Genomic DNA, 6,854 nt, shown 5'->3' on the forward strand with positions numbered 1-6,854 from the left:
GTTAGAGTATTGGTGGCAGAAAAGCAGAGATAAAGTACAAAAATAAATGGGGAAATATAAGGTCATTCTGCCTTAAGAGGCAGAGAGATGGACCGTGAATTTATATTTTTTTTGGGGATAACATAGATTTATTTAGTGTAGATAAGGTATTAAGCCAACTTGAAACAAGGAAGTTTTTTTTCCTTTTTTTCTTTTTTTTTCTTCGAGCCTGGTGGCAGACATGTCACCGCCCCGTTATAAAGGGGACGCTCATAGCATCCATCCATCCATCCATGGCCTCAGATACATAGAGGTAATAGACTGACTCTAAAGGAAAAGCTCCCCATGGCACCGTATTGAAACTTATAACCGCATGGGCCCCGCCATGATGGAACAAAACGAACGTTGCCAGACCCTGAGACGCTCGCTATATTTAACGGTAGTAGTCAGTTTTAATCTACCAACCTGAGCCAGCTGCACGCTGTTCGGGGAACATCAGCTTTGTTTTGATGCGTGAAGCCGTGTGTTAGTGTAGCGTTGTCTGTGCAGCTGACCCGACTGATAACAGTAGCATTTCCACCTGTTTGTGCATGGTATTTACTAGGCACACCCTACCAATAATGCATAACGAATAAAGTTTCTCCGTTCGCTGGCACAAGGGTCACTCGATCGACAGCTTCGCAGCTCGAAGCAAAGTGCGTAGTCGGTGGTCGCGCGGTGCTTCGACTTGCAATGATGAGACACCTGTATCCACTTTCTTTTTCAGCTCCTTGCGGCCGTACTTCAGTGCAGAGTGTCATAAAGCAGAACAATGCCGATTGCAGCCTGCAGCGGCGAATGTGGGTGAGACGTCACACGAAAGCTTCAATCAGAACTAAAGATACACGGCACACGGAATTTAATCACCGTTAAAAAGACTAAAAAAAAAAACTCGGTTGCGCCTACCCAACTTTCAGTGCTTGTCTCATCTCTTCATTGCCGTCCGTCCTGGCTTGCACTAAAGATTTCAGCTTGAGAGAAAAAATGCCCCCACCTCCCCGAAGGGAATCGTGAGGAAATGCGAATGCATTTCTTGCGCCGAGAGTACACGGCGTAGTAATTTTAATGGCGTAAAGCTGGACAAATCGACGCGCTCAAGTGTCTCCCTTTTGGGCGCCTCTTTCAACGAACGCTTCCTACGTGCGTTCGTAATCACTTCAGGGATGTTGCCACCGCCTTCAATGCAGCACAAACGCGTTTAGAACGCGCTGTTTTCAGGCTGTGCCAAGGCAGCACAAACGCGTTTCAAGCGCACTGCATTGAGGCGGTGGCGCAGGGAGGAGAGAGAGCGAACGGCGAGAGAAGGAGCGGCGAAGCACTGCACCTGCCCTCTCCTACACACTCTCCACACACGCGGGTGCTCGGATGCGAGCGCCCTGACACGCCAGAGCGTGCTCCTCCTCTCCACTCACTTTCCGCTACTCCGCCCGCACCACCTGCTCCGGTTGCTAGGGGCGAGGATAAGCGCGCGCGCCTGCAGCTGTTGCTATGGGAGAGGGAGTGAGAGCGGAGAGGCGCGCGGACAACGCCGGATGCCTCACATAGCCCGACTAAGAAATGCATTCGCATATAAAAAAGGGCTGTCACATGAAGTCGAGTGGTACGTGGCAACAGAAAATGCACACAACGGGACACTAGACAACTGCGAGATGCACGATTTAAACGAAGTTTGAGGGGCTTTAACACGGCGCAGAAACCGGCGCAATCGGCCGCAGGCGCACTCTCGAGTATTGGTGTTGATATGGTGTCGCCATCTAGTAAACCAGCCTGCAAACGCTCCTTTCCGCGCACAGTAAATTGCATAAATAGCCGTCATATTCTTTCGTAAACATATTCAAAATAAACACAAAACAATATCCACGCATTTTTAATTGTGCAAATGCTGCTTTAGGATTGATATGTGATGGCAAGAATGTCAACGTTCTAAGATGTCAGCGTTCTTGTGCTTAGTGGTCTCGCGGCCCAGCTTTTCCTCTAGAGTCAGTATATCAACTCTATGCTCAGATATTGCGCGCAGTCTCGGAGGCCCAACAAAGACGAAGTTCGCAGAGTGGTTCATATCTGCACCGACAGGTACACTACCAGCAGATGTTATTTTATTCTCCTGTACGGCGACAATCTGCAAAATCATGCGGACAATAAAAAATAATTCGAGAACGATCACCGATAAGCGTAAACTCGGGCAATGTTCTTGTGTCTTCAGGGGTGAAGTTACAGCCACAAAAACGTGGATCGTGGCGTTGAACGGATAGCGAGAGCGTGACGCTCATTGCAGCGACGAGCTGAAGGGATCCGCTCGCCAGATGCCTCACGAACATTGCGCAATGTCGCAGCTTTACAAGTCACCAATTGCTAGATATGTGGTCACAACACGGCTAGGGCAATTCATTGTGTCCAAGAAAAGAAACCTCGAGATAAACACTGTCGCTCAGCTCACGTCAACACGGAGCACGTTGTAACACAGGCAGACGGCGCTCGCTGCTCACAGGAGGTTCAATGACGTGCACTGGACATATCCAATCAGATCAGCCGCCTGCGTGACGTCGCGCTTCCACGACGACGTGCACTGGAAATGGGCGGTTTGAAAACTCGTTTGGCTGAGCTGCTGTGATCGGTGGTGATTCGCAGCTTCAAAGCCTTGTAATAAATTACACAGTTTACGCACAGAGCTTAAATCGGTCTGTAAATGATCGTTAGGACTTGCTCTACCGGCTCAATGTGTTCGTACAAAACCGTTTCAGGGTCCCTTTAAGGCGAAAGCCCTAGATGCCTCATCAAACGTGAAAATTAACCGTCTGCGCCGGTGGCGTCAACACGAGTGATCCAAAATATCATCACGTGGTGACGTCGCCTTATGACGTCACAGTTCGCCCAAATTTGTGATTTCATCATGGCGTCACTATGACGTCATGATCACGTGATGGCGTCATCACATCGTTGATTTGCATTGCCTCCGTGATCGGTGAGCCGATCACGGAGGCAGTACGAAACCACGTTAGGTCAAGAAAGTTTCCGGTGGGGGCGGGGCAGGAATAATACATCGACTGAAAAAAAGGAGAAGATGGCTTTCGCTTTCGAGTCGTCATAAGGAACCCTGTGAGCTTTTTTTTGTTTTCAAGATCAATGCGCTGCGAGTCATGGCTTACATTGATTGCAGCATTTCAGCGGCGGCCAATAAAAGCACTTATTACGGAGACAAACTCCCGCATGTCATTCAAGAGTATGCCGCTCTCACACTTGCGCATACTTTCGCGAAAGGGGCTTTTTTGCGAAATGTTTAGCTGTGTCGTGCTTGTCAGTAACGTTGAATGCGTAGTTGCAGAGAAGTGGCCTCAGGAAGCGAACTGATATAAGGTTCATGAGCTTTAGCCTGTGGTCGTTGCTGTCATTTGCCTTACACTTAAGCAACTTTGAAGAACAAAGAGCTGGGATGGCGTACTCCACTAAGGCAATCAGAGGCTTCTGCAAAGTCTCATCCTCCTGCAGGGCACGGTCAGCAAAAGCTCTTAAAACGTCCAGAACAAAGAGAAGCTGATCCGACGGGTAGAGAAGCCCACCTCGGTCTTGGCTCTCGGTGAATCGAAAGATCGGGTGGTTGCTCACCGGCTTCGTGCACAAAGCAATACAGTTCTCGCAATCCATATGCTCGCTTACAACCCTTGCAGTGTAGCCCCCCACATCCGAAATCAGAAGCCGAAATCAGAAGCGATGGCAGGTGCTGTGGCAAAATTGCTGTATTAAGTCTCTGCAGCACTAATCTTGCTCTCGAGAGCTGCGGCACTGCTTGCACAGTCGACGTCAGGGGAGGAACTGGAGCTGAAGCAGAATCTCGTTGTGCAGAGGAAAGTGTACGATCCAGTACATGTCCCGACATTGCAACGCGTTCTTTGTGTGCTACATTCGACGCAGCAATGCCGGTCTTCAATAGCTTTTCGAGACCTGACAGTGCATCCCGAACGTGCAACACATCGTTGCACCCGGATGACATTCGCAAACTTCCAAAGAGGGATTCAACTAGATCGCTGTTGAATTTTCGTGTCAGCCCAAAAACGAGCTTCTCTTCTGTCATCTGACTCAGTCATCTGTCATCTGACTCATGCACTGTCGAATAGGAGGTTAACAGAATCGCTTCATACGTTTCGGTGGTGAGGAATTCCCGGGCATGTTCAGATATTCTTTTTATTGCCTCTAAGTACATCGGGAAGGTGACCTCAAGCCATTCAAGCCGCTGATCAGCGCTGTCATCGAATTGGCGGGCATCCGAAAAATTTTGATGTATGTGCTGAGCCGTGTTGCTGACATCGTGAAGCACGAACCATCGATAAATGTTCTTCATGAACGTAATCGTTGGGCCTGCGGCTGAAAACGACAGGGCACAAGTGTGTCCAGCCTGATCCTTGAGGCAGGCACGTAGCCAGGATTTTTTTTCGGGGGGGGGCCCAAGGCCTAATTGTTCGAAAGAGAATCTTTCCATGGCAAAAACAAAAAAAAAGTTGCCTGGGAATATAGAGGGCTGGAAAATTTTCGGGGGGGGGGCCGGGCCCCCCGGGCCCCCCCCTTGCCTACGTGCCTGCCTTGAGGTGTTCCAAGGCAGCGGTTACACTTGGAGACATCACTTGGACGGCTCTTGCAGCGTTAATCTTTTGTGTGTTGCTCGGATAAACGTGCTTCCTGCTCAAAAACCGAACAGGCTTTACAGACAAGCCTTTCTGCAGTTCGTAAAGGTCTTTTACGTGTGAAGGAGAGATCTCACCTTTCGGGCCAAGGTTACGCGAGAGAAACTGTGACCTCACATTCTGCAGCACGTGGCACGGGTCAAAGCTATTGAAAAGAAGCCTGCTGCGGTCACAGGGGTGCTCGATCCAGTAGGTAAGCAGACCATTTCCAACGATTGCTCGCCACAATCCTAAACCCACAGGCTTCGACTGTCTGCATGACGAAAATCAGCAACTTGTGAAGTTGGGGTCCAGTTAGGCCTTTCGTAAAATAGTACGCAACTGGAATACGGTACGTTGTCGACAATGCACTGATGACGAAACACAGCAGCGAATCGGCTAAGACGCGGTCGCCGTTTTGCTCTTCCAGCCCAATGTCCACTTGTCCAACAAAGCAGTCGCGTTGCTTGTTATATTGGAGCTTCTCCTTTACGCTGATCTCGTCAACGATGAGCGTGCAGACCTTCTAGTGGGGTTTGTCAAAGCTTTCCGCTTCGGATATCAGCCGAGCTTCCACCAGTTTGCTGAAGTCTGTCTCGCCACTTGTATTTCCAATATAGTTAGTGAGCACCCTTCGGTCTGGTAGCTTCAAAAGCGTCTCCCCTCGAATATCTTCGTACGCTTTCGTTGATAAATGCCGCAGTGCCACACAACGACCGGTTGTTTCTTCAGACCAGGTCTTTTTTTCTTGTAATGGGTAATTTGATCCATGAGAAATAAAGCTGAAGCCTCTTTCTCTGTGGCTTTTTCTCTAATGTAGGAAATGTCGGCAGTCATAGCATCTTCATGCAGTTTCCTGAGCTCCTCTTTGTATTTGTCAATGGTCTGCCGTAGTCTAAGTATCTGGCTCCTCAGGTCTCTTTCTTTTCTCGTCCATTTGGAGTTTTCGGTAGCGAACAAAGCAGAGGCCGAACGGCTGTCGACCTGGACACTTTTGTCGCATGGGGAAGCCTGCTCTGCCTTGGGCGCGCATTCGCTGTGACAATGTACAGAGTAATTGTCCGTTGTTTCACCGGCAGCACTTGTAGTGTCCATTGGCTCCGATTCCTTAGCTTCGGGACCTAATGTCAGCGTTGCACATGGCGGCGGTCGCGAGGCAGCGTTGCTACTGGTGCATCTTGACTGTTCGGTCACAGCGTGGTCACGTCTAGTGATACTTGCCATGCTTCGTCCAGTCGTTACCTTGGGCTGCAAATGTGAGGGGTAGTCTGCAAAGACTGATGGTACTGCATTCTTCTTGAGCCGCCGTCTTTTTCCTTCTATGAAGTCCTCTGGTTGAGAATGGCGGCTACATACTCTTGTGTAGTTCGATGTTGTATTAGGCGACCAATTATCCCGCCTAATCGTTGCAAGCCACCGCTCCCGTACACCAGCGGCAGCTGATATTTCATGGAACGAAAGCCCACCAGTGTTTTTCTTTGTGCTCGATTTGCACAGTGGTACGCAACAAGACGACATACCGAGGCATGCGGAGCACGTGGTTGCAATATCCTGAAATATAAAATAAAACACGAATACAATCAAATTCGAATACAATTTTCGCACCGGCATCACGGCCACACAGACTGTATGCGGCATACGTACCTGGGAAAGCCTGTGAAAAGTGCGAATTCAATGAAACTCGAATGTAAACACGCATTCGGGAGCTTCGTAATACACGCGGCCGTTCAGCGCCAGCTTCCCGTGAATGGATGGATGCTATGAGCGTCCCCTTTATAACGGGGCGGTGACATGTCTGCCACCAGGCTCGAAGAAAGAAAAAAAAAACCTTCCTTGTTTCATGTTGGCCTAATACCTTATCTCCATTGATTAAATCTATGTTATTATACCAAAAAAATATAGATTCACGGTCCATCTCTCTGCCTCTTAAGGCAGAATGACTTTATTTTTTTCCCCATTATTTATTTTTGTACTTTATCTCTACTTTTCTGCCACCAATACTCTAACCGTCTCTTACTTATTTCTATCGCGGACGTGTTCAGCTTTCCATTGTTGTCCCTAAAACCCAAGGCTTCCTGTAGACTCGTGCCCGCACGTATATCTGGGTGAATATCGCCACATTCAATCAGTACATGCTCCATCGTTTCCTTAGTTCCCCCGCAGCATGTACATTGTTCTTCT

The 6,854-nt window shown here is 48.9% G+C and overlaps 1 pseudogene; it reads right to left on the reverse strand.

Moving 5' to 3' along the window:
* Positions 1-3,249: 3,249 nt before the first annotated feature.
* On the reverse strand, positions 3,250-5,768 carry LOC125757546 (uncharacterized; annotated as a pseudogene).
* Between the last annotated feature and the right edge of the window lie 1,086 nt (positions 5,769-6,854).

Source organism: Rhipicephalus sanguineus, chromosome 1 (genome assembly GCF_013339695.2).
Source record: "Rhipicephalus sanguineus isolate Rsan-2018 chromosome 1, BIME_Rsan_1.4, whole genome shotgun sequence".
Taxonomy (NCBI): domain Eukaryota; kingdom Metazoa; phylum Arthropoda; class Arachnida; order Ixodida; family Ixodidae; genus Rhipicephalus; species Rhipicephalus sanguineus.